We start from the raw sequence: 27,087 nt of genomic DNA, 5'->3' as shown, positions 1-27,087 counted from the left end.
GGCATGGTTCTTCACAAAGGACGAAGGACCGGCGGGGCCGCTCTTCTTCTGAAACATGCCATCGCATCTGCTTCGGGGACACGGCAAGGTGCCGCCCCTGTCCGAGCACACTCGTTGTTTATCGGTTGTGAAACGATGCCGTTTGCGCCCTCTGTCTTTTTGTATATGCTTCCATGTTTATTGGGAGGATAGAGTGCGCGTGTAACTGATTTTATTTTTTACCTGGGTTTGAGCCTTAAATGTTTGCGCGAATACCGCTGTACGGAACAGTAACTTTCCTGTAGTTTCTTGAATTTCTCTATCGCTCCTTCGAATTAATATTTCGGGAGCAATCATACTGAAGAATAGCGGGAGAGAACGACAACGGTGAAAGGCAGCGGGACAACGCAAACTGAAAACCACAATTTTTGGTTAAAGTAAGCGCAGATCCACACACCTTGTGAAACGGTCGTCTCTAGAGGCAGTTTAATCGTGACACAAAATGGGGGAAAAATTCAACGTCGCAATACTTTCAGCACGCAGTCACCGAAAATAAAATTACTCCCTTATTAGTAACCGTTCGTTTCGTTTTTGGTTTCTTCTACTTTACAGTTGAAGTTGTCTTTCTTTCTTTTCTTTTTTTAACAGCGCGCACTATACCAGGCAGGTTGACCTACGTCGTACGAAAATTTCAAGGTACCGCCTTTTATGCGCACAGATAAAACAAAACAAAACAAGAACGATACGAATAGTTAGTAAAGCAGAGTTAAACATCCGCTTTCGGTGTGAGGACGTCAGTGTTTGTTTTTTCCCCCTGCATTTCAGCGATTGTTTTACCATGGAAGGCCCGCATGCACATGTAATGTAATGGACTTTCGTTCACGTTTAAAGAAAGATCGCAGTCGCAGTAAGCGTAGTCCCGCTTAATATTCTGCGCTGCGCTGTTCGTGAATGGGAACTTTGCCCAGCTCGCTAAAATGCCAACGCTATGAGAATGTGTTCGATTATAGAACCCACGCTTTTACGCAATTGCTAATGCGACGTTGAGAACCAGCGATAGTGAGGGAGAGCCGTTGCATGTCTTATGTGTTTACGTATGACGCGTTTTCCTTTGCTATAATTATTATCCGTACGTCACGTAGCACGGAAGTTTATTAATTGCAGTGCAGTGTGTGGAACGGATTGTGTATTTATATCGGCTCTCCCAGAGGTAAACCTCTCCTCTCCTCCTCGGCGTGTTAGTAAACCAATAAGGGTGGAAATTTTAACCTGTGGTAACATAAAGAATGTTCTTAATAAAACTGTAAGAGGCAGGAAGCTTGGCGCATGATGCATATAACGCGACCGGTCATCTTCAGCGTTCAAAAAGAGTGCGCATGAATCAATCAATCAATCAATCAATCAATCAATCAATCAATCAATCAATCAATCAATCAATCAATCAATCAATCAATCAATGAACAACTTTATTTGTTCCTGGTTAAAGGGAAGAGGGCAATGGGACAGAGGGTGGGGGGCAGGAACTACTTGAAGTAGGCCTCCTCTACCCTCTCAGCCCACTCTAGGATGGCCTCCTCAATGCCGGGCCTCGAGCTGCGCAAGGCAGCCTCCCACTGCTCCTCACTAGAAAGCATGAAATCTGTGACTCAATTGCAGCGCTGAATTTGCCGGTTGCGTGTGTCGCGTGCATCGCCGAGAACTGTACCACGACGGCGCTTATTCCGAGACCGGTATTCCAAAACTTCCTTCGTGAGCGAAAGGGCCTCGTTTACAATGGCGATGCACTCGGAGTTTTCATATCATGACCTTGGCCCCGTATATGCGCCCAATTCCTGCGTTGAAAATGGTTTCATTTCCAAAGTGTTCTTTCCTCGAGTTGTTTTCTCTTTTCTTATTCATCTCTTTCGCCCGTTTATCTTTACCTACCTTATATCGTATCTTCCGTCTGGGTTCTTCTTCTATATTTCTTTTTTTCTTCCTTGCGGAAAGTGTACTCTCTGTTTGTGCGTTCTCCTTGCAGGTTCCGCGAAATCGCGCGCACTGCCATCTGGCAACTTCACCGAGCCGTCCTCGTTATTTGCATCGTACGTTTCTCCCGCGTTTTATGCCTTTCGGACGCTTCGTGGGAGTGTGTGCGGATCCCCCCTTTGCGCCGTTTTCGAGCGCAGCGTCGTATTGCTGAGCCTTTCGTGCTGTCCCTGGCGAAACACTTACCTACTTTTTTCTTCCTCTCTCTCTTTCCCTCGCGGGAAACATTGTATGGAAGATTTCTCGCTGCTTTCGGGCAACTTCGCCACGCCGGTTGGCAGCGCACTGTATGCGGTGAAATAAACAACGCCGCTACTGTGGAGGTGAGCATTCCTCCGAGTGACGTCGTAGAAGAGCCTCTACTTCTGGAACGGTGCCAAATGTTGCCTTTGGCCACCGGTGCGTCCTTTGAGTACTGCATCTCACGTCCCTTTGAAGGGCGTCCTTTGAAATGGCTGAAGCGGGCACATCTCTTCTTCTTTCGCTTTATGAGCGTCCTCTGTCCTCTCGGAACAGTGTCGTTCTTTCTTGCCCATCTGCTTTGAGATAGCTGTGGTGTACATTTTGATAACAAAGGAAAATAATGAATTTAGCACGCTCATGACGCATTCAGTTAGTTCTTGTGAGCAAGGTGCAATACTATTCAATACAAGCTTGTGCGGTCACGTAGGCGACCGCACACCACACACACACACCACACACACACACACACACACACACACACACACACACACACACACACACACCCACACACACACACCACACACACACACACACAACACCACACACACACACACACCACACACACACACACACACACACACACACACACACACACACACACACACACCACACACACCCACACACACCCACACACACCAACCCCACACACCCACACACACACACACACAACACACACACACACACACACACACACACACACACACCACACACCCACACACACACACCCACAACCACACACACACACACACACACCACACACACACCACACAACACACACACACACACACACACAACACACACACCCCACACACACACACACAACACACACACACACACACACACACACACACACACACACACACACACACACACACCACACACACACACACACACACACACACACACACACACACAACACACACACACACGCACACACAATCCACACACACACACCAGCGACGCACGCACGCACGCACGCACGCACTCACCACAGCATACAGCACCACGTACCACGCACGCGAAACACACACACACCGCAGCAGCACGCACTCCGCCACCAAACATCACACACACACCACACACACACACACCTCCTGCGCGTGTGTGTGTGCGTGCGTGCGTGCACGCGCGCTTATAAACTTCGATATGCGGGCAATTTACAGGTGAACTCACACGACGGATCGAATTTCCGATTCACTTCAAGGACAGACGTCACGCCGCTTAGTGCTAGCAAATCCACTTGTATACCAGTGCTGGCTGTTCGCCGTGCAATTAGCTTCACTTAATTGAAGTGTAGTTCGTTTGTAGGGTATTTAATTTATTTGGCCTACCGTCCAGTTTTTTTTTTTTTTTTTTAAGCTAATAAATGCGTTTGAAGAGTTCTAGCTTCCCATTTGTGGAGCCGGCTACCCCTCTTCTCTTACACGTTAGTTCTCCTCGTAATGCTGTCAACAACCAGAACAATCGGTAAAAGGGGACACGGATAGATATTTACGTACGCAAAGTCTCGGTACAAGACGCGAATGTTCACGCAACAAAAAGCGAACGACGGTGAAACTTTGAGGATAGCTTCCCCGCATGAGTCCTCGTAGTGCAGTGAAGACAGATTTAAAGGCCGCTGTTATATGGCAGTTTGTAATCAGACATGAGCACATCTTCAGACATGCAGAAGTCCATAGTTTTAAGGAATATATCGTCCGGTCAGGTGATTAGTTAAAGTTAAAATAAAACTAGGACGCTGATTAGAATGTTTCAAGCAAAAGACGTACTATTTGTTTTGTTGTTGTTGTCGGGGGGTCCTACTTTTATTTTTCCGTAGTCTTTTGTGCACGTCGGTTTTGTCTGGCGAGTAAAACTTGAGCCGCTGTTCTGAAGGTGGGTATAAATCTTGCGCTGCGTCATCGTTGACTGACTGCGGTCAGCAACATCATTCATGATGATGTCATCGTGCGTGCTTTCTAGTTGCAGCCTGTACGCATGACAGCGCCTTGCATATAGCAGGCATCGCGGTCACCAACACACATTTTGCAAAAAAGATCCAAGGGGAGCGGCCTCCGCTTTTGTAAGGTGTCTCACACCATAAGGTTTCAATTACATAGTTTATGTAGTCATTACACGTCTTCCATGTTACGCAGCTCGAGCTTCACAGTGCTGCATTTATTAGAATGTTGTCGGTACTAGCTGCAGTAAATCGAGAAAGTCGGATTTAGATTCCTTCAAGCCGTTCTTTGCGACACGCTGTGCGAGAAACGGCTGGTTATCTGCACCAGAAGGCCGCCGGAAGTCGCGGACTGGCGTAATGAAAAGGTGCAAAATTTTTCTTGCTTAGTAACAAACAAAGAAAAGAAGTTAAAAGGCAAGCATTGTACCTTCCTTTGTTCTGGAGAAAAAAATAAAGAACGCCATAAAAGTAATGGTATCCCGTCGTTTGTGATGTACCTGCTCTGTAATCTATCCGGTATGCGGAGCAGTTAACGATGCCTACCTTTGTTTTCTTTCACTCTCTTCTTATTTTATTTCTTATTCACTGCGCAGCCTCTTTGTCAGGCTTGCCCTTTTTTTTTCTTTGCCCTTCAGAAAACACGGTGTGCGGTTCCTGTACCTTCAACAGTGGCTGTGGTACGCTTAGCTTTTGTTTTCCCGGAGTCCCGGTGCTTTTCTTACAGGGTAGTCCGGTATTCTGCTTTGTGAAGAAAAAAAAAAAAGACGAAGCATAACTTTTGTCTTCCCCGCTCTCACACCGTTCCGCTGGTTTTCTTTCATTCGCCGCGCAGACAATGCGGCTATTCGCGCAAAACGTTGATTTTTCAGAGGCTGCCCGCGAAGAACAAAGGGACGCTGAGCGCGCCGCTGAGACCGACCCTCCGCCACGCGCCGAGCACAATGAAGTCACCGCAGCGGTGGCAACGAACCCAGCTGTGTGTGTGTGGCAGAGAATCTCGTCGGACCGCCTTGGGAGTACACCCGCTCCTCATCTGAGACGTTCTCCCGTCCACTGCTTAGCTTTCTGCGCCGCTCGTACGGAACTGCTTCTCTGGTGTGCCGTCCTTACTTCGTTTGCACGTTCTCTTCGCACGCCGACGTCCTCGTCCCTACGCTGCACTCATTCGTCCCCTGCGCCGTCTCTCTCCTTTTGTTCGGGAGGCGCTCTCTTTGGCCGCTCTGTGTGTGCTGCGTGCACCGACTGCGTATACAGATTCGCCCTCTTAGCAAATTAGGAGTGCCGGCAAGGTAATGCCGTAGCGCTGCTAGTATTCTTGGACACAAGGACTGACAGACGTGTTACTTTCTCTTCTTTCGTTCAACTTGGGAAAAAGAGCTGCTTTTGTGGTGCGTGCACTCCTTGCTCTTGCAAGCAGCAGTAGCATGCGCTAGTTTCGCAATATACGTACGTACGTGCACGTACAGTGAACTTCTAATGCATGATAAAACGAAACATGCAATATAATGCAGACGGTAAACTTGTTCTCTCTTCCCTGCCTGGGCTGTCCTATCCGTATTACCTGCCAAACCAGCCGCTTCGATATTTCGCTCGCTTAACTGGACTACGACAAACTGACCTTGACGTGTATTTAGATTTAGGTTCACGCAAGAGAACCTCAGATGGTCGAAATTTCCGGAGCCCTCCACTACGGCGTCCCTCGTAACGATGTCGTTGTTTTGGGACTTAAAGGCCCAACAATTATTGTTAAACTGAGACCCTGATCTACTTATGCCTCTTTCTGTTAGGTGTACACTACAGAACACCATATGTGGCATTCAGTAGATTTTGTTGGTTCACAGCTGAAGTTTGATTTAAGAGTTGAACTGAAAGGAGGGCCACAGCGACACCACTATTTGTCATTGTCCCATGTGTTCACTTCGGCTAAAGAGAGCACGCTGGTTCGGTTGAACGTGAAACTGCATCATACAAGAATCGTTCTTGGTTTTCATAGAATGTCGAAATGTGCTTCTTTTACGAGTGCAGTACTGTCGCACACGAACTTTCGGCACACAGTGAACGTAACTTCGTCGGTAACGGCTTGAATGTATACACGCCCTCTCATTATGCGGACATATGAAGTCTGCGCATACATTTGAGTACTCGCTCATCTTTCGACGTGCTTGGGCGCGTGTATTGAGTTCGACGAAGACATCTTGGCACAACGCCAGATAACGCCGGGCACACGTGTCTTCTCGGTGTAGCCTTTCTTTTTATTTTGTTCTTTGATTTGGTTCTGTTTCACTACACGCGGTGTGTTCGGCGTCAATTACAGAAGATTGAGCTTTGTTCTATTTATTCTTTTTGCTGGCTTCACTCATTTTTCTTTTCTTTTTTCTGTGTGTGTGTGTTTTCACTTTCTGCATCCCTCTCTTTGAAAAGGCTCTCTGAAAAGGGCGAGTGAATCGCGGCTAATCAAAATATGATTTGGCTCAGTCTGCGTAAGTGGCGAGCTCGCTTCGTAAGCTCTTTTAAGCCTTCTTTCCAAGCTATGTTACTCGGAACGGGTGTTTATTGTGATATTATAATAAGTCTCCGGGCCGCTGTAGTTGTTTCAGTGCGATACGCGCGTATTCTTTCTTTTTCGCTGTTTCGTGCGGGGCGCTTGTTTAAGTAGTCTCCGGACAGGGCTTACGGAACCGCGCTGTTATTTAGCGCGAAAATGTTTCATTAATTGCAGCGCACAGAGAGTGTTGAAAGAGCTGCGTTAACTGGGAGATAACCTCCTGCTCCCCCTCAACAGAAAATCTTCGTCGGGAACTACGCGGTGCTCGCTATTTAAGCAGGAATTAATTACGGCCCAGTACCTGATAAACACAGCAGGCCAGACTGCTTCTAAAGTTCGTCACAACACTGGACTTAGGTGCACTTTCAGCGCTTTTGCGCATGCATGATCATCCGCAGTACGTCCGGCAGGCTTGCGTGGACCGTTGCATGTGTGAGTAGTGTTTATATATATATATATATATATATATATATATATATATATAGTAGTGGGAAAAGAATCACGCGGACCCCGATAGAATAAGGAATGAAGAAAGAGACTACGACTTTCGTTGGTTTGGCACTGTATATTTTCACTAACGTTTCGTCTGGTGGACCAGACTTTGACAAAGTCTGGTCCACCAGACGAAACGTTAGTGAACATATACAGTGCCAAACCAACGAAAGTCGTGAGTCTCTTTCTTCATTCCTTATAATATATATATATATATATATATATATATAATATATATATATGTTGTAAAAAGGCGTTTATTGACGGCTGGATTTGACGGCGACGATGCACGACAGTCACGACGAAGCGCAGACTCTCACGAGCACGAGCACGAGGGGCGTGCTCTCCGAGAAGAGGCGAAGAGGGCGACCACTAGAAGGCGCTGAAGAGGACGGCCCATTACAACGTTCCAATGCTTCTCTACAATTACCCCGGGTACGAAAAGGGAGCCGTCTGGCGACCTAGCAGCTGGTCACTATGAGCGGGTCATGGTAGGGCTTGAGGCGCTCCACGTTGACGATGTCGCGCCCCCGACGGCGCATGTCGGAAGATGGGTCGATGGGTTCAATCAGGTAGTTGACCGGGGATGTGCATTCGACGACACGGTAGGGGCCTTCGTATTTGGGCAGCAGTTTCGAAGAGAGGCCAGTTGCAGTGGTAGGTACCGAGAGCCACACGAGTGCTCCAGGTAGGAACGTGGGTGCAGAAGTGTTGGTCTCACCGCGGATGCTTTTCTGCCGCTCTTGGTCTTGCGTAGTAAAGGTCTTCGCAAGCTCGCGACACTCCTCAGCAAGTCTGGCTGTGGCAGAAATAGGCGCACACTCAGATCTATCCGGCTTGTATGGAAGGATTGTGTCGATTGTGTGCGACGGGTACCTGCCGTACAATAGGAAAAATAGTGAGAAACCAGTGGTGCTTTGAGGGGCGGTATTGTAGGCGTAGGTGACGAAAGGTAGAATGGAATCCCAATTTGTGTGATCGGCGGCGACATACATCGAGAGCATGTCTCCGAGCGTGCGGTTAAAGCGTTCCGTGAGCCCATTCGTCTGCGGGTGGTAAGCAGTAGTTTTGCGGTGAACAACGTTGCACTCTTTGAGGATGGCTTCGACGACTTCCGACAGGAAGACACGGCCTCGATCGCTGAGCAGCTCCTGGGGTGGACCGTGGTGCAGCATGAACCGGCGGAGCAGAAAGGAGGCTACATCGCGCGCAGTAGCCGCTGGGAGGGCGGCAGTTTCGGCGTATCGCGTAAGGTGGTCTACAGCGACGATGGCCCAGCGGTTACCAGCCGAAGTCAGAGGGAGGGGCCCATACAAATCGATGCCAACGCGCCCAAACGGCCGGTCAGGGCAAGGTAAAGGTTGCAGACCTGCTGGTGACTGGTGCGTTGAAGTTTTGCGGCGCTGACAATCGATACAGGAGCGAACGAACTTCTGCACGTAGCGGTACATGCCTCGCCAAAAGTACCGTTGGCGAATGCGGTGGTATGTTTTCGATACCCCAGAGTGCGCACACTGCGGATCAGCGTGGAACGATTCGCATATTTCAGAACGCAGACTGCGGGGTATTACTAGTAGCCACTGGCGGCCGTCGGCGTTGTAATTGCGTCGGTGGAGGAGGTCGTCGCGAATGGCGAAGTGGTGGGCCTGACGACGCAACGCGCGAGTGGATGGTGTTGCCGAAGGATCAGTGAGCAAGTCTAGCAGTGAAGCGATCCATTGATCCTTGCGCTGTTCGGTAGCGACAGTGTGAACGTCGATGGAACAAACGGCATTGTGAGACATTGAGCTGTGGGTATTGTCGTCAGGCAAGGGGGAGCGCGAGAGTGCGTCGGCGTCAGCATGCTGGCGTCCGTTGCGGTACAGCACGCGGATATCGTAGTCCTGCAGGCGAAGTGCCCAGCGGGCGAGGCGGCCTGATGGATCCTTCAATGATGACAACCAGCAGAGTGCATGGTGGTCGGTGATGACATCAAATGGGCGACCATACAAATAAGGTCGGAACTTCGTAAGGGCCCAGATGATCGCCAGGCATTCCTTTTCGGTGACGGTGTAATTGGTCTCGGCTTTGGTGAGCGTACGACTTGCATATGCCACGACATATTCAGGGAACCCTGGTTTGCGCTGCGCAAGGACAGCGCCAAGGCCAACACCGCTGGCGTCTGTGTGCACCTCTGTAGGGGCCGTAGGGTCGTAGTGGCGTAGTATGGGAGGCGACGTCAACAGACGACGGAGCTTCGCGAAAGCGTCGTCGCACTCTGACGACCATGAATTGAGGGACCCGTTACTTCCGAGGAGCTTCGTCAGCGGCGATATGACGGTCGCGAAGTTTCGAATGAAGCGCCGAAAGTAGGAACACAGTCCTACGAAACTGCGCAGTTCTTTGACGGACGTAGGCTTGGGGAACTCGGTCACGGCCCGAAGCTTGGCTGGATCGGGAAGAATACCGTCCTTGGACACGACGTAACCGAGTATTGTCAGCTGCCGTGCTGCAAATCGGCACTTCTTTAGATTCAGTTGTAGACCGGCGTCGCTCAAACGCATCAAAACATGCCGCAGGCGCTGAAGATGCGTGGAGAAGTCCGGAGCGAAAACAACGACGTCGTCGAGGTAGCACAAGCATGTGTGCCATTTCAGGTTGCGCAGAACGGTATCCATCATGCGCTCAAAGGTGGCGGGCGCATTACACAAACTAAACGGCATGACGTTGAATTCGTACAAGCCGTCGGGCGTGACAAACGCGGTCTTCGGTCGAGCGTCATCAGCCATGGGTACTTGGCAGTACCCTGAGCGCAAATCGAGAGATGAAAAGAATTCTGCTCCTTGCAGGCTGTCAATCGCGTCGTCTATTCGCGGTAGTGGATACACGTCCTTACGAGTGATCTTGTTGAGTCGTCGGTAGTCCACACAGAACCGCACAGAACCGTCCTTCTTCGCAACAAGAACGACAGGAGACGCCCAGGGGCTGTTAGAGGGTCGAATAACATCTCGTCGAAGCATGTCGTCGACTTGCTCGTTGATTACACGGCGCTCTATGGGAGATACGCGATATGGACGTTGCCGCAGTGGCGGCTGGGCGCCAGTGTCGATGCGATGCGTAACGGCGGAAGTGCGGCCGAGAGAAGTTTGAGCGACATCGAAAGAAGAGCGAAATTCGTCCAATAGGCCCAGAAGCTGGGAGCGCTGGACCGGTGTAAGGTCGTCAGCAATGGAGGAACCAAAGACATCAGCGGGTGATGAACCAGACGTCGAAAGAGCGCCGAGCGTACTGGAACTGTGGCAGTGCATTTCATCTGGTTCGTCCATAACTTGTGCGTCTTCGAGGGGTTCCACGCTGCCGAGACATTCCCCTCGGACCAACGTAACACTGTACGGAGATGGGTTGATAACAAAAATTGACGTACTGCTCTGAGTGACTTGCACGGTCGCGAAAGGCACCAGCATGCCTTTCCTCGTGCAAACACGGTCAGATGGCGAGAGAAGTGCAACGGTGTCGGAGAGACTGGCGCAGTACACTGACACCGCCGTCGACGAGTTTGCAGGCACCTTGGTGTCGTCTTTGACAAGTACCTTGCCCGCAGCCGATGGACTGTCTGCCGGCGCCAATTCAGAGAATGGTGAGAGCTCTATTTCGGCTGGTGCGCAATGAATGACGGCGTCGTGGCGGGAGAGAAAATCCCACCCTAGGATGACGTCGTGAGAGCAGGCAGGAATTATGATCAATTCGACGGCGTACAGAGCATCCTGAATAATGACGCGAGCTGTGCACACCGCTGTTGGGTGAATACTTTGGGCGCTGGCTGTACGGAGGGAGAGCCCGGAAAGCGGCGTCGTCACTTTTCGCAGTAGTCGGCTAAACTTGGCGTCCATAACGGATACGGCGGCTCCAGTGTCGATAAGGGCAGATGCGCGAACACTGTCCACAAATACGTCAATCACGTTCGAGGGGCTTCGCTGAGGGCTTTCGCAGTTCGATAGCGTCGCAGCCCTTGCCTCGTGGACTGCGACGACTAGTTTTCCTGGTCGCATGAGCCCGACCGTGGCCGCATCGGCGACAGTGAGCGACGTCGTGGAACGGTGAACGGCGGGTAGATGGTGCGGGGCGGGACGTCGGTGGCATAGGCGGCGCGTGGTCATAATAAGGGCTGCTTGATGAGCTGGTCAGGGTTGATGCGACCCGAGGCGGCTGCACGCGATTGCAGTAACGTGCGACGTGACCGGCGCAACCGCACGCAAAGCAAATGGGGCGGTTGTCGGAAGTGCGCCAGCGGTTCGCGGGTCCCATCCATGTCGCAGAACGGGATGGACGAGGCGGCTGCTGATATGAGTGCGTTGTGGGCAGCAGTCGGGGCCTGGGGACGACGTCGACGTATGTAGGCGGCACAGCCGCGTCGAAGGCCTGTGGTCCGACGACGGCTTCGGCGTAACTCCGCGAGCCAGTCACAGGAATCGCTGGGGGCGGCCTGGCTACAGCTTGCGCGTAGCTTAGTGGTGCAGGCACTAGAGGCGGCTGGTGGTATTCGGGAATGACCTCCGCGATTTCTTGCCGAATCGCTCGGCGGAGAGGAGACAGAAGTGTAGTTGGCGGCTGGTCAACATGCTGCGGCGGAGTGAAAGCCAGTAGAGAGACCTGGCGAGCAATTTCCTCACGCACGAACGACTTGATTTCGGCGAGCAAGGTGGAGTGGTCAGGAATTGCCGACAAGCCTGCAAGATCAGCATCGCGTGATGGCGGTCGACGGGTCATCAAGCGCTGCCGGCGCAGCTCCTCGTAGCTTTGGCACAGGGTAATGACCTCTGCCACTGTGCGAGGGTTTTTGGCCAGCAGCATGGTGAAGGCATCGTCGTCGATGCCTTTCAGAACATTCCTGATTCTGTCAGACTCCGACATGCTCGCGTCGGCTTTCTTGCACAGGTCAAGGATGTCCTCGATGTAGCTCGTGAACGATTCCCCTGCCTGCTGAGCTCGTTCACGTAAGCGCTGTTCGGCTTGAAGCTTACGAACGGCAGGGCGGCCAAACACGTTGACGATGGCGGTCTTGAAATCGGACCACGTCGGGAAATCGGATGCATGGTTGTTGTACCACATGCCTGCCACACCCGCGAGGTAGAAAACCAAGTTGGTCAGCTTGCCTGCTTCGTCCCATTTATTGGGGACACTCACACGCTCGTAGATCGCGAGCCAGTCCTCGACGTCGGTGCCATCCGCGCCGGTGAAGACAGGAGGGTCGCGGATACGGGGGACACCGGGACAAGCGGTCGGGGCAGGGGGCGGCGTTTGCAGAGCAGCGTCTTGCGGCATGGTAGATGGCACGGTACGGGATCGGAGCTCCAGGGGCATCGAATGGAGACCGAAGTTGTGGTGACGGTACAGCACTCTCCACCACTTTGTAAAGGCGTTTATTGACGGCTGGTTTGACGGCGACGATGCACGACAGTCACGACGAAGCGCAGACTCTCACGAGCACGAGCACGAGGGGCGTGCTCTCCGAGAAGAGGCGAAGAGGGCGACCCACTAGAAGGCGCTGAAGAGGACGGCCCATTACAACGTTCCAATGCTTCTCTACAATATATATATATATATATATATATATAATATATATATATATATATATATATATATATATATATATATATATATATATATATATATATATATATATATTAGAGGTGCCAAAAACAGTGTACAAGTTCGGCTCTTTCGATGCGTAGGCGACAAAGTGTCCTACGACATGCGGTGTTCACAATGTCCTGAATTGTATACGCTTTTTATGTTCCGGTTCAAGCATCCAAGAGCGCGTGCTGCACATTTTCTCTTCGTCCATGAGCGCATGCCAGAAGGTCGGTGGAGCGGCGATTACGCTTGGCGTGTACCTTCAAAGGTACAAGCTTGTTGCGTGTAGTAATGCTGAGCAGATAATTCGGTAATATCTGTGGATGAACTGTAGCAAACACGTTGCTTGCACATGTACGTTTAATTAGTTCATTTGTCCGTGGTATTTAATTATAGATGTATCTAAGCTTCCGGGCATCATCGCGTTGTTTCTTCGTGTGGCAGTTTCCAAGCGAACTACATTTTCTTAAAAAGGGGTATGTAGAAGGCTAGATGAAGGCGCAAATGAAACGTGTCCTCGCGCTGTAAGTGTACTGTTATAGATTTCCAACAAGCTCGAGCCTCCACCCCCTCGTGCATTCTGAATGTTGGCTGAATGGTACGGAAACGCTCATTGCAAACAGCAAAATCAGTAAAACAATTGCCCTGTCGCCTTTTTTTTATTTATGTAATTTTTCTCATTTCGCCGCCTCATACTTGCGGGTAGTGCTCTGCCCGAAGTGAAGCTATTTTTGAGAAGATTACTTTTGCCGGATTCGCGCTACTCAACTTGCACGCATGAAGTCAGTGAGCGCGTGTCGTTGCATTTATGTACTATTTATAGATATGGTTCATAACGCCCGAAGCGGAGGACCAAGACGAAGCAAGCATACAAACGCTGCGCTGCCGTATGATACAAATGTATGTAATGCATATCAGACGACTCCACTGCTGGGATATATTACTTTTGAAATCTCTTCCTTTCCGTCGGATTGAAGATTAGCATTCCTGTTCTCTCTGTCTCTCTCTGCGCATGCACGTAGTTTTCGCAGAAAGGGCCTCTCGGGAATGCACGCAGGCACAGCTTTCATCAACGAAAGCGAGTTCCGTGGAGTAAGCAGCTCTCAGCTTTCTTGCGTCCAGTTACGCATAACTCCACTGTCTCACTTATCTCTTAACTGTATCCCGGGTCGCTTGCTTAAGTCAAACAAGAACGGCGTACAGTGAACGCTCCGAGAAAAGAAGCACTGTGGCCTCCAGGCTCGTGTTCCAGGAGGCTCGAGAGATTGATTGCGTAATCAGTTATGTCGGAAAATAACGAAGTTATGGCTGCAACACGGCCTCCGGCTGTATTCCTCTTCTCAGATTCGCGCTTTTTTTTCTTTGTTTTTTTTTTCTTTTCACGCCCTCCATTCTGTGTTTTCGTTACTTTTCTTTGCTGCCCCCGGGAAAATAAGCGTATATAAGAAGAACACTGTAAAGGATCCAGTTTGCATATTTGCACGGTCGGTAAACGGGTTCGTCAGCTTCTCCGGGCACTTCGGGCAATGCCTCTCCGAGGCGTTCGCCGGTGCTGCGCTTTCTTGTGCTGTAATTTCGTCTCTTTATGCGTGGCTTCCTCGCTATATTTCCGAGCGAAGCGTTTCGTTTTCGTCGACAAATCGATCGGTTTCTTGAGTCATTTAAATATGCAAGCGCCGATGCGTCTAAAATATGGCGCGTGAAATTCATCCCTCGGAAGTTTCCTTAGGTTCGGGTACCCCGCGACCCACTTTTCGCAGCATCACGTTGGGGCTGCTTTCCGTCGCTTTTGCTTTGTGGGTTTTTTTTTTAATTTTTATTTTCGAGTGGAAAGTGTAGCGTGTTTACATGGTTCCTCTAGCATCGGCGACCGGATATTGCCTGTGCGAAAACACCGTTCCTTTTTTTTCGTTTAGCCGACAACTGAATTTTGAACGCCACGGAGTGATATCGCGCCTCGTTTTGCTGACAAGCCTTGCGCGCATGAGTTCAAACAACCGGCCTGGTTTTTTGTTGTGTTATTATTGGCCATTGCGTAAGTTTCCTACCGTCGACTTTGATCCTCTTTTGCTGATCTTAAATCTTTTCCTTCGAGAACTCTAGCTGGTATTCACGTAGGCGCTTTTTCTTTGTTCCTCATGCACTAATCTAACAATGGAATGTACTACGTTTCTAAGACTGTTAGGCAAGTTGGTAATTCATTATGAATGAAAATAGCGCGAAAAAACGTAGGACGAGACGAAGAAGGCTACATGCAGGGCTATTCTTTCTACGCTTCTATAGACTACGTTTCTATTATTTCCTTTCTTAAGTCTTAAAAACAGTAATGCACTAAGGCAGGTGCTTAACCGCAAGACAAGTGCTTGTGGCCATTTTATGTCAAGTTCTTCGCTCGGTACATATAAGTAGCCATGGTACGGCTGGCTTTTCTCAAAACTAAATCTATTTAAGGAAAGGCCGATGTCTTTGTATTTGTAGCACTGGCTGCTCCTCTATTCTGACAAGGTAATCTGCCTCGTCTTAACAAACCGTACAATTAAAGGCGGGACAAACGGATGGGAGTTCAAATAAACGACGTTTCAGTACGGCAATATAAATGTTTGCACGACAGGGCTGTCCAGTTGTGTTTTATGTATGTAAGTCATACCGTTCGCGCAGCTTCTATTGAGAAGGCGTCAGCACACACAGCACTAATTTACAACGGGGCAGCGAGACTCCCAGCGACGAGCGAATGTGAAGGGGGGGAAGGCAGCAAAGCAGCGCCCAGAGCGAGGAACGTGCCTCGTCATTTCTTTCGTTCTTTCCCAGCGGCCGATTGAGCGGTGTTTCATTTGTTCTCATTGAGATATGGCCGCTGCGGAGAAGCATAGGCGTTCTCAGGCGGAGGATTACGGCTCGGCATTTGCACCGTGGAGAGGAGGCAGAGGAGAGCGATGCTGCCGAGTGGCGCTGGCAAGGCGCCACCGTTGATTGAGAACATCGTCCATCTCTGCGAGATCGAAAACAAGCGACGACGAGAGAGGTGTGACAACAAGGGGAGGAGGAGAGAGAGAGAGAGTGCTTCTTCCCTTTGTGCGCCGAGCTTGTCATGGGATCGACGGCACGGCGGAAGTGTTGTCCTCTGGCGACGACGGACTCGGCGAAGCGGAAGGCGACAGACAGCTAGGCCTAGCGTATATACACCCGTGTGCCACGTGTCGTCGGCAGAATCGATTGCTCAATAGACGGGACGCGTTTGTTGATCGCTGAACCGTGCAGCGCTTCACAGGCCTCTCGTGGATTACAGTGAGCGCGCAGGCGCCGATTGGCCGCGGTGCCACGAGTGCTGCTGCGAGCTTGTCTCGCACACCGAGCGGGGCCTGATTTGGCTGCGCTTTGAGCTTGCCCGTGCACGTTTAGTCGCGTGATTTACTTTCCTTCTTTTGTATGTGCGTCTTTTCCATCTTGCGCTTCCTGTAGCCCAAGTGACCACAGATGATGGGAAGAAAATTTCAGGGACGCAATGTTTGGGTGAGATAACAAAAGCCGCATGAACTGATCTTAGTCCCTCTTCTCGTGCGCTCGTGCTGAATGGCTCGCCGTGAAAGGCCTACCTGTCAGGCGCACGGCCGTCAGACTCGCTTAACACGTATCGGAGAGATTGAATACTTATGCTTTGGCCTTTTGTAAGGAAAAAAAAACGTTCTTTAGTGCCGTAGTTTTAGCACAGAGAGCCACTTAAAGCGTACTGACAGCTGGAATCAGGAACTTACCAATATTACTGACGGTGTAACGCCTGCAGGTGAACGGCTAAGCATAAGTAGTAACCAAGTAAAAGAACTGCTATATAGTTAGTTACTTAAATATATCGCTATTATTTTCTATTGCGATAGCAAATATGTAGGACACTCGTGACGTGGTAGGGCCGTTGACGTCGGTGTCGTCGTGCGTTCCTTGTTGACGCCGCCAGCGTAGCACGAACGCGCATGGAGGTTTAGAAGGTCTTCAGGGACATGGACTGGGTTTGGCTCCAAAAACGACAACACGAAATGCGCCATCGCTGCACTCAACCGCCTCGATGGCACCTTCCATTATCGGCGCTATCGTTGCGCGCACGCACGTCGATAAAACGTTCGTGCGGAGCTGTTGTGTCTATGCACCGGTTCGAGTGGAGAGGTCAGTAACGTTGCTCTACTGTTATTTATATATGGCAGATTGCAGCCGACGATTCCTCATCGGTCGTATCTCGTGCGCCAATATAGTTCGACGCCTGCGATCATAGGTCGACAAAAAATGTGCAGGTCACTCAAACTCACTCATGAAATATATTTTGCCCTTAGGGCTCACTCGGACTCAGCCTCACCAAAATTTTTGTCAACCGGACTCACTCGTACTCAGACTCACGGAAATGTTTCTCAGCCGGACTCACTCGGACTCAAACTCACCAAACTATTACTCAATCGGACTCTCTCAGACTCAGACTCACGGCTTGATCTGAGTCTGAGTGAGTCGACTCATGAGTGAGTCTGCCGGCCTGCGATATCCACACTTATCGAGACGGTACTATCGAGGTATATGCCTACATGCGACCGTTGTGAGACATCTGGACACTGCCAGGGAGCTGTTCGCTCTGCCTTGCAAGAGTTGTCATGCGTGCTTGGCTCTGCCACCCGCTTATAGTTGAAACACAGTCCGAGGGGTTCAAGCGCAGCGATAAACCTTGCTGTCGTTTTCCATACATGGTTATTCGAGCAAAATTGTCAGTTTTGTTAACGCTTCATAGATTAACAACAGCACTGCACTTGTTTAATGAGGTTTAACCTCCCCAAGCAGCAGGAGATTTGCGACGCATCGTAGTGGAGAGTAGTAATTTTGACGTTATTGGGTTATTTGTACAACCAAGATTGCTTCTTTTTTGTATTGCGCTTTTATGGGAGTACGGCCACCGTGACCTGAGATGGAACCCGCGAACTTCTGCTGCGTAACAGGACGCCGCCAACAGCAGTGACGGGTCAAGGCACCGAATGTACCATGACTTGGTTTGTTTTAAGTGATTTGGTGCGTCAAGTTAAATGTGGTGTATTGCAGTAGTACGTTCAATCGTTGTTCTATTGACTAAAAACTTTGGACTATAGACACCCCCGTATTACATTTTTTGCACTGCATTCTATCTATAGGGTTCGTGGTTTCAGATATCACAATTTATGGCCATTAGATATTTTTCTGCACCTACAAATTATGTTATACATCATTGACAGGTTATAAGATGAATGCCGCTTACGTTTATTTATATGATGCCAAGGTATAGTTACAATACATGCTTAACTTCAGCGTGATTTATTCGTGCCATTTATTTTTATTTGCTTCGACAAAGTGTACGTTGTTCGGTGAAACACGTCGCTACTATGGGGTTAATACACAACTCATTTTGCTTTCAGAATTCGTTCTTCACACTGCGGGTGCGTTTGCTGACAATGTTATCGCTATACGTCTGTTCATTGCCTGTTTCTACAACCTGCTCTGCACTAAAGAAGTTCTTATGATGGCTTATGAGCGTATGTTGACGAATTGTGTGAACGCTACGGAAACTCCACCGACCAGACGCCGGGACTTATCGTTATAGTCGTCCAAGTCTTGTGACGCAAGTTTAATGGAACTTGGTGACTGTACGATGACTTCTCCGGTGGACGCTTCCACCGTTTACAGCTTCGCTAACCATCATCTTCATTTCCATAATCAACAGCGCATCAATAAGCACCACCACTCCGTCGCGTGTTCTGAGCAAGCAATGCAAACACGAGACCTCTCGTATATGGTAAATATGATAATACATGCGCTTGTCGCTCATAAATTGCTGTGGCAACGTACAGACGTTCTCGCATGGCACGCGTCGGTGACCTTGCGTTTGCAGAGTCTCCGAGGGAGGAGTATATATAGAGAGCCCGAAAGGCGGGGGGAAAGCGAGGGGAGGTCAGCTTGTTAGACATCGCGGCGAGCGTAGAGACGCGTGGACGGGCATTATTATTGCACGGCCGCTGACAAGGCCGCCAGGAGCAAACGATTCTCATTCGGTTCTCCGCCATCTTGGCCATCGCGAGGAAAATTTGGCCGCGATGGTGTACCCTGGGCGCTTGGGCCTTTTCTGCGACGCATTGTGTCGTGGTGGCCGGCGCCTCATTGCGGAGCGTGGGCGTCCATCGACGTCTCTCCGAGATGATTGCCGGCGGGCAAACGGCGGTGCAGAAGAAGGCGTCGCCCGGACGACGTGTTTGTCGCTAGCCGCTCCTTGCCGAACCCCTTTCGCCCACTCTCATTTATTCCATTCAGTGCTTCGCCGGTGTGCAGCTGCCATCCATTAGCGAGAGTGAAGAGCGCCAGCGACGTTGTGTCAGTACGCTGTGATTTTTTTTTTCTTTTATAGATGGCACCCTTTACAGCTGTTGAATTATCCTTCTTGCATACACGTATATGCCGAAGTATGTTCTTTTTATTGCTAGCGAGAGCTCTAAAAGCAATACGCTCTATGCAGATACAAGGTGCAAGCACTGTGGTCATGAAAATGAGAATGTTGGGCAAATTCTATTTGAATGTGTAAAGTACGCCAATGAAAGAAAAAAAAAAATATTAGAGAAGAAAATAGCAAGTTTGGACTGACGCCCTTTAATATTGCGGGAATTACTTCGACTGTGGCCTGAAAAGCATCATCAGCAAAAGGCGAACATCTCACTGAAAGACTTGTTTGTGGAGACTGGACTAAACAAGCGCTTGTGATGAACAGCTATGTGTTGCTATACACATTTTCAAATTTTCACGCCAGGAGGGCGCCATGTTGAAATGCGCGCCGTCTAACGTGCAAGATTGGTGAAATCGCCATATTGGGCTGCGCGTACTCGAACAGGCGCGCTATCCGTTAGTGTGAGATCCCTGCTAAAGCCTGTGTTCGCTGATTTTTCGTTTCTTTAGACTGTTTTGTTTGATATCGTCGCGGCCACTGACCGATTCGTCGCTGTCTGAACCGTTCAGCGACGCGCATTCGCGCTTGCGACGCAAGAATGAGCTCCGCGTCTGCGAACGGCAGTGCTTCGTCGTCGGTACCAGTAGCAGCAAGCGTAGTACCAGGTCGATCACGGCGTGAAGTGTTAATAATCGGGAACTCGAGTGTTCTTGCAGCTGTCTACCGCTTTTCTTTATTGGCGTACAGAAAAATCAAGTCTACAGATTATACAACAGTTTCACACTTCCGCGCATACTCGTTCGCGGCGCGTAAGTTTGTCAGCTGTAAACACCGCACAATCCTTCTTCTTCAGATACCTTGACCTACATTCACCCCGACGACGTCGAAGACTAGGTCGAGGACACGTGTCAGTGGCCAGAAATACGGCGAGTGAACATTGTTTGTATCTCGTTGAGGCGAATGCGTGTGGTCTTCGCCAGGTGTGCAACTCCGAGGAACTGGAGTCGCACATCGACGTGCAGTCTGGCTGGGTGGGTCAGTCGCTGGCGCACAATGTGAGAAAAGTATTAGTTTAATATTATTAGTATAGTTTAGAGAAAAGTATTGAAGTCATGAAAGATCGCTGAACAGGCTTGTCGCTATAGTTTAGGCAAGTGAACTTGCCTTTCTCAGGGCGACAACTGCCTTCAGCGTGTTTATACGAACGCTTTGACCTGTCTCCCTCAACCTCAAAAGTGGAGGAGGAGGGAAAAAAGCATGTTCGCATAGGAGGGAAAAACAACGAAGGAAAAGGTGAGGTGAGAGGGCGGGCTACTAAGACAAAGAATTCAATGAAGCCGTAGCGCTGGAAACACAGGGACCAAGGAAGAGGACACGACGTGCGCTACTAACCGTGTTTTCAGCGCTATGTCTTCATTGAATGTACTGAACCAACCAGCCCAAAAGTCTGTACTCTAAGACAGAGATGTTAGTTTAGTGTTGTATAATAAGGGAGGAACAAAAATGAATACAGGGATTGGCGTCTAGAATTCCTTTATTCTCAGGCACGCGCTCACGAATTTTGTAGAGGTAGTGGGCTCTTTTGTACTCATGGCAGCAACAAAGCGACTTCTGCGGTACCGTAAGTGCCAAGAGTGCACAGTATTAAAGCGCGCACAAATGCCGCTAAAAGTTCACGCGCACACGGAAACAGCGTTTTATAGAAATTTTGAACGATAAAACCTCAAGAAGTCATACACCCGTTCTGGCACAAGCGGTACGTTTATACTACACGCAAAACAACAACAACAACAAAACGACAAGATCTATAAAGGTTTATGCAGCAATTCTTTTTTCTTTTCTTTCTTCCTGATAGTTAAGCGCCCACACGCTCATTTATCGCTGCGAGCACCCTGTCATCGTTCTTTTTCCTTTTTTTCTATCTTACTGACACGAATTCTAACAAAACCTGCGCGAAGCGAACGTTCGTCCTTGATGCATTACGTATTCATAAACATTCACGAGCCCGCCTTGATGCTCGAAAGGACAAGTTTGGCAAGGCTGCTTAATCCGCTTTGCCGTCGAAGACCAAAAGAAAATAAAACGCGCTGAAAACGAAGTGCTGCTGCCGCGGCGTTATTCTCTCTGACTCAACGTCTCTGATGTCGAGACAAGGGTGTCATTTAATTCTCAAGTTTCTGCATAATACGGATCGGCGTCCGGGGCGACGCGGCCAAGCTCTGCATCGAGCAGAACTGGGAGCGCTCGGCAAATTAACTTAGCAGCTTTTTCTCTTTTTTTTTTCCCGGTGACGGTTAATGCAGATGCGATTTTGTCCTTGTCTTCGAAGAGACTCCCACTCGTTCAGTTTCTTTCATATTTCTTTGTTTCTGTCGTTTCCGCGACCTTGCTGCATTTGAATGTCACCGTGCTCAGACGTTCTCTCGTACAGCGCTGTAGAAGCGCCGTTCGCGTCTTTTGTTTGATTATTTGCGCGAGAATGCAAGCGTCCTGTTTGCTTTGTAAGTAAACGTACTTCCTCACCAGCAGAGCCGTGTATGGGCCGACTCGCTCCGTTATGACTGATTTGCATAGCAAATCGAACTGGCAGCTACATGTCGAAATACATTTGGTAAAACTAGGGGCACGCAGGCGTGCCCATGGCGATGCCCCCTTCCAATGGTAATACGCTTCTCTTCCTGGCGAACCAGGAATGTAAAGAAAAAGAAAATAAAGACAATGCCGCCCACGAATGCCCGTTTTTCCGAAAGTTCTCATAGATGTGCGCATAAGAAACTGCTAAGAAACTGCCTGTGTTCCCTCGGCTCCGTTTGACGTGCCATTCAGCTCGGCATGCTTTGGCAAGCTCCTTTCTCTTTAGCGCATGACATTGTTCTCTCTAAAGGGCATTTCTTTCTCTTCTAATTTCAGGTAGTCTTCTCCATCTTAGCTCCCGTACTATACGCACTGGTGCGTCACTTTCCTCTCTCTGCGGGCGTGTCTAACGTGGCCGCCCTCGCATTCCTTGGAGCGTTCAATTTCCGTCTCCTCACCTCCTTTGCTGCGTCTCCGCCTTAAGCGCTGGACACATGGTGCGAATTCGGATGCGATTCGTCGTACGGCTGTTCGTGCCAACAGCCGCATCCGACAGACGCCCAACAGGTTCCATCAGCGTGCGGAGACGATTCGCACGCCGCACGGGCATCCAACTTGCTGAATGTAGCCGCGCGGCTGCCGCGTCGTCTGACGGCCGCAGCCAATGGCAGCGCGGGAGACGCCTGACGTCACGCCTCTGGTGGCGCGTTTGTTGCTTGTTTGTTTTTTTGCGCGTTTGTTGAACTACGTTCGGACGGCTCCGATCATGAAAAACGTTGGTTAAACTTTCTTTCCGACATCAAATAACTCATGACGTTTGAAGTGTGTCATTTGTGCAAGGCGGCGCCCGTTTCCGAACCACTAGCGAGATATCGAGCCGCGATGGAAGGCCACTTCGCAGCTAACAGCCGCACCGGCCGTCTCGGCGAACCGGCCGGCTTTGCTTCCACCGTTGCTCGTCAAATCGAGGTCTACGAGAAAACCAATTGCGCATGTAAATACGTGTCATCAGCGTAAAAGTTTTAATCGTGTTGATAAAAATAAGTGCTCGACGATCAGCTCGCGTTTGATCGCGAACGGCGCTAGCGACAGCGTCCGCCTTGCTAGGCCTACGCTCGGTGTCGTGACAAGCCTACTCTCGGAGTCGCGAGTGAATGCGGTCTGTTGAGATGTTTGTCGCTTGCGAAGGCGTAGCTTTATTGGCAATGTTCTTACAGAACGAAGCTTGGCCGTGTAAGGTTGTTTGTTTTGCAGTCAACGAAGAGGATGCGATGTCTTCCGAGCGTGCAAGCCGGGGTGCCGTGTGTGGGCGGAGCCTGCGCGCTGATTGCTCGTTCGCCCCCATGTGTCCTGAATCGCCGTATACCGCGTGCGGCGTCGCACGTCGGATCGGATTCCGAATCGCACCATGTGTCTAGCAGGCTCCTCTTCACGACCGCTGCCTCCTCTGCACGCCGTTTCCCAATTATGCAAAGTGTGACAGAGCACTGCGTGCATCAAGCAAATGGTGTCCTGTGGTCTTGCTTTCTGCCGTTATTCGATAGCAGTCTTTTTTTTTTTTTTCAAGTCTTCTTTTCGTTCATTTTTTTACTCATCGTACTTTTCTCCCATGGACAGTCGCGTCCTTGGGACCTCCTTTGTCTGCGCATGCGCATACACCGCTTCTCCTCTGGCCACAACTGCTCGTGTCGTTTCCGCAGCGCCTCTTTCGCCGCGTCAGCGTTTGGGAATTGGTGGGCGGATTGCGATTCCCCTGTTTAAAACTGTTGTTTGTCATAAAGTTTGCTGGCAGGCAGTTCTCACCTTGCACGGAGAGTTATGAGGCATTGTCGAGACTCAGAGTGGTGGGCTCTATACCGCGAAAATTTGATGGAGGGCTCTTTGTCGCCATCCCCTTGCCCGTGATCAACACTGCATACACACCCTTCTCACACATGCATAAGAGCGCGGCCTATTCATGTGTGAGAGCCACCGCTGATAAGTTGTCTCATAATTGTTTTTCTCTGTCCTGTACGTAATTTGCGCTCTGCAGTTCGCAATTATAAAACAACTAGCCCAGTAACGAATTCTCTCAAGATATTTCTCGTACATTTCATTCATTCGTAGTTCGGTAATATATTTCCGGGAGGCACTTTATTGGTTCCAAAGGGTTTCTGAGATCTCAGGCGGTTCAGGACCTGTTCAAAGAACTTCAGATGGTCGGTATTAATCCCACAGCCCTCAACTGCATCACAGCTCGAGTGCTGCATTGGACGTTAAACTCCTCTATCAACTCTTACAGAATAAACGTATTCTCTGTCGCGCTCTCTTTCTCTCTCGCTCTCTCTTTCTCGCTCTGATTAATGAAGCAGGCGAGTGCAAAGTGGAGCACATGTTCCAAAACAGGCAAAGAAGAACGCCTGTCCTGCACATGCATGACCGTAAATAACAGCGTGGGATAATTTACGATTTTATCCGCGTTTCAGGAAAGTGCATGAGCGTATGGTCAATGATGCGAATACTGTATGCCTCCAGGAACACCGTTTTTGACCGGCAGCACACACACACACACACGTGCGTGTGTGTGTGCGCGTGCGTGCGTGCGTGTGTGTGCGCGCGCGCGTGTTTGAACGTGTGTTTGAACGTGTGTTCTCGTTTGCTGTGATGTGCAGGCGGCTTTGTCCGTCCCAGGTGAAGACCAGCGCCCGTGGGAGGAGGCTGAGTGGAAAACGCCGCATGCCTCACCAGGCCGGCGGCGGCAAAGACTGGATGACACACGAGCCGGAAAAAGTTCGCACAGTTCCTACTCAAGGAGGTGAGGCTTCTTATGCTGCGCTCTATTAACGTCGCATTCCAGATCGTGGACAATTTGCCTTATAACTTTCACAATTCATGCGACCGCAACTTGATCATTGATTTATGTATGCCATTATTATTATCACTGTCTTCCTATAGCGCATTGCCTTCTTTGTTCATGGATAATGAATCAGTTGATTTGAGGTTCACTAGTTTCATTAATGCGGTTATCTTAGCTTTGGCGTCAGGCGACTGCCTGCAGCAATGAATCATTCTGCGCGTGTACTCGTGTACGTGTATTTCGCGGGTGGACATCTGGCGCGTTATACTGGTGTACCGCTGGCGTCCATCTTATATACGGAACGTACACATATACTATAGTGTTCCAGGATGGCTTGTTTTTGAGCGCTGAGCGATCCCACTTTCAATGCATGCCGCAGGCTTTCCTTGCGTCTGGCGCACGAGTATGTGCTGTATTTGTGTCTCTTCGATGTGTATTCCGTTTCGCAACTAATCGCGAGAATCATCGGACGCTTCTTGAAATACAAGCCCTCGTTCTACAGCCGCTTAAATACAGCATCCAACGGATGAGGCTCGATTGTATCATATACAGGGTGCCTTTTTTAGACAATAAACATTTTTTATAAAAATCCTATTACAGTAAGGTTCCTGCCCTTTGCGCACACGAACTCCACGTCGAGGCGGACATACTTTGCCGTAGTTAAAATGGCCTCTTCCGACTAATTAACAAAAAGCTCGTTATTTATTATTTCTTTTTCATTATTGACTTGAGGGCAAGTGTTTACATTACGAAGTTGCAGTGCGTGCCAATTTATGGCATAACTATTTTTTTAGAAATCGCAAAAGTTGCACGTAGTTCGAGATATTCATAATCGAATTTCAAGGTCGAAATCGAAACTGATCCCGCCCGGCGCGCACGAAGCGCGACTGTTCTGCTACGTCAGACCGGAACTCCATTACAAAAATCTATGTAGACAGTCTATAGACTGTTTAAAAATGGACTTAGACAAACTATAGACTGTCTAAACACATTTTTCTAAGGGTGCCCGTCACATGGAAGTGACGAAATTTAAATGATGCCGCGCCGCGGCCGTGAAAAGCTGCAAGTAATCTCACTTGTGCCCGCGCATCGCTTTACTTTTGCGCGTAGTGTTTGGTGCTTATCTGTTTCTTTCCAACTGTGCACATGAAAACCACGATATCAAGCTTTTCTTTGTCTGGTAAGCATAAAACTCAAGGGCGGCCACTGCGGCGCTTCTTCTTGCAGACAGGCAAAACAGTTTTTCGCGCCTCTTTATAGTTTAAGAAAGAAACAGACAGGGACCTCCCATCGCACGCAAACATTAAGCTGTGTACTCGTGTATTTCAGGATGCATGCCGGTTTTTCTGGCCAGATTCTGCTTTGGCGTGCCTTCATTCAAATTTCACCACTTCCCTGTCACGTGTCATTCCGGTGTACCGCCGCGCTTTGTGCGCGCCGGGCGGGATCAGTTTCGATTTCGCCCTTGAAATTCGATGATGAATATCTCGAACTACGTGCAACTTTTGTGATTTCTAAAACAGTAGTTATGCCATAAATTGGCACGCACTACAGCTTTGTAATATTAACGCCTGCCCTCAAGTCAATAATGAAAAAGGTTAATTAAACGATTTTTTCTTAATTAGTTGTAACAGTGTCATTTTAACCGCGGCAAAGTATTTCCGCCTCGACGTGGAGTTCGTGTGCAAAAACGGCAGGAGCCTTACTGTAATAGGATTTTTATTTAAAAAATCTGTATTGTCTTAAAAAAAAAAACGCTCTGTAGATGCGACGATGTTGCAGCCAACATAAATTTGAAAGAATTCGTCGAATTCAAGTGCAGAACTTCTCTAGTGCGTCTTAGGGTGGGCTGTTTCCTTCTGGATTATTTTTTAATGTATGTGCGTGCCTCAGGAAAATTCAACTTCAGTAAAAAAAAAACGAAAAAGAGAGAAAATATCGTTATCCCAGACTCACCTGAGAAATCGTCCATTTCGAGTACTGGAAATGTACGTTTTTTAAAGTTGTGCGGCATTTGCTTTTGGGCGAGAAAAGAATTTACGTCGGTACACGGCGGAGAGTGGTTTCTGTGTCCTTTATTTTGATATTAGTTTGTCTGTCTCTAAGACAAGTTAATACCCAGGCAAGTCTAAGTTAAGAGGAAATTTGAACATAAAATGGCGAAACAACGATGGCTCTTTCTCCAACGAGCCAACAGTCGCGCAAGTACCGTTCCCTGCGGCTGAGGTGTTTATGAAGATGCGGTGATGCAGCATGTTTCGTAAGTGTCATTTAAGCCCACGCCACAAGCCTGTTGCTCTGACAGAAGACACAGATCGGCTTCTTGGAGAGCGTCTTCTGAAATTGTGGAGTCGTACCAGCTGCCGCGAAGCGTGTTCTTTTCAAAGTGTCAAATGTGTCGT

At 49.3% G+C, this 27,087-nt stretch overlaps 1 non-coding gene across 1 annotated transcript in view; it reads left to right on the top strand.

Moving 5' to 3' along the window:
• LOC119382498 (uncharacterized) overlaps window positions 1-24,645 on the top strand; it is a 237,538-nt gene extending 212,893 nt beyond the window's left edge. The window contains exon 6 of the transcript XR_007415057.1: window positions 24,501-24,645. This is a non-coding gene — a transcript (uncharacterized LOC119382498). The remainder of the gene's footprint in view (window positions 1-24,500) is intronic.
• The last annotated feature ends 2,442 nt before the right edge of the window (window positions 24,646-27,087 follow it).

Source organism: Rhipicephalus sanguineus, chromosome 2 (assembly GCF_013339695.2).
Source record: "Rhipicephalus sanguineus isolate Rsan-2018 chromosome 2, BIME_Rsan_1.4, whole genome shotgun sequence".
In the NCBI taxonomy this organism is placed as follows: domain Eukaryota; kingdom Metazoa; phylum Arthropoda; class Arachnida; order Ixodida; family Ixodidae; genus Rhipicephalus; species Rhipicephalus sanguineus.
This window is presented reverse-complemented; position numbering and strand designations above follow the sequence as displayed.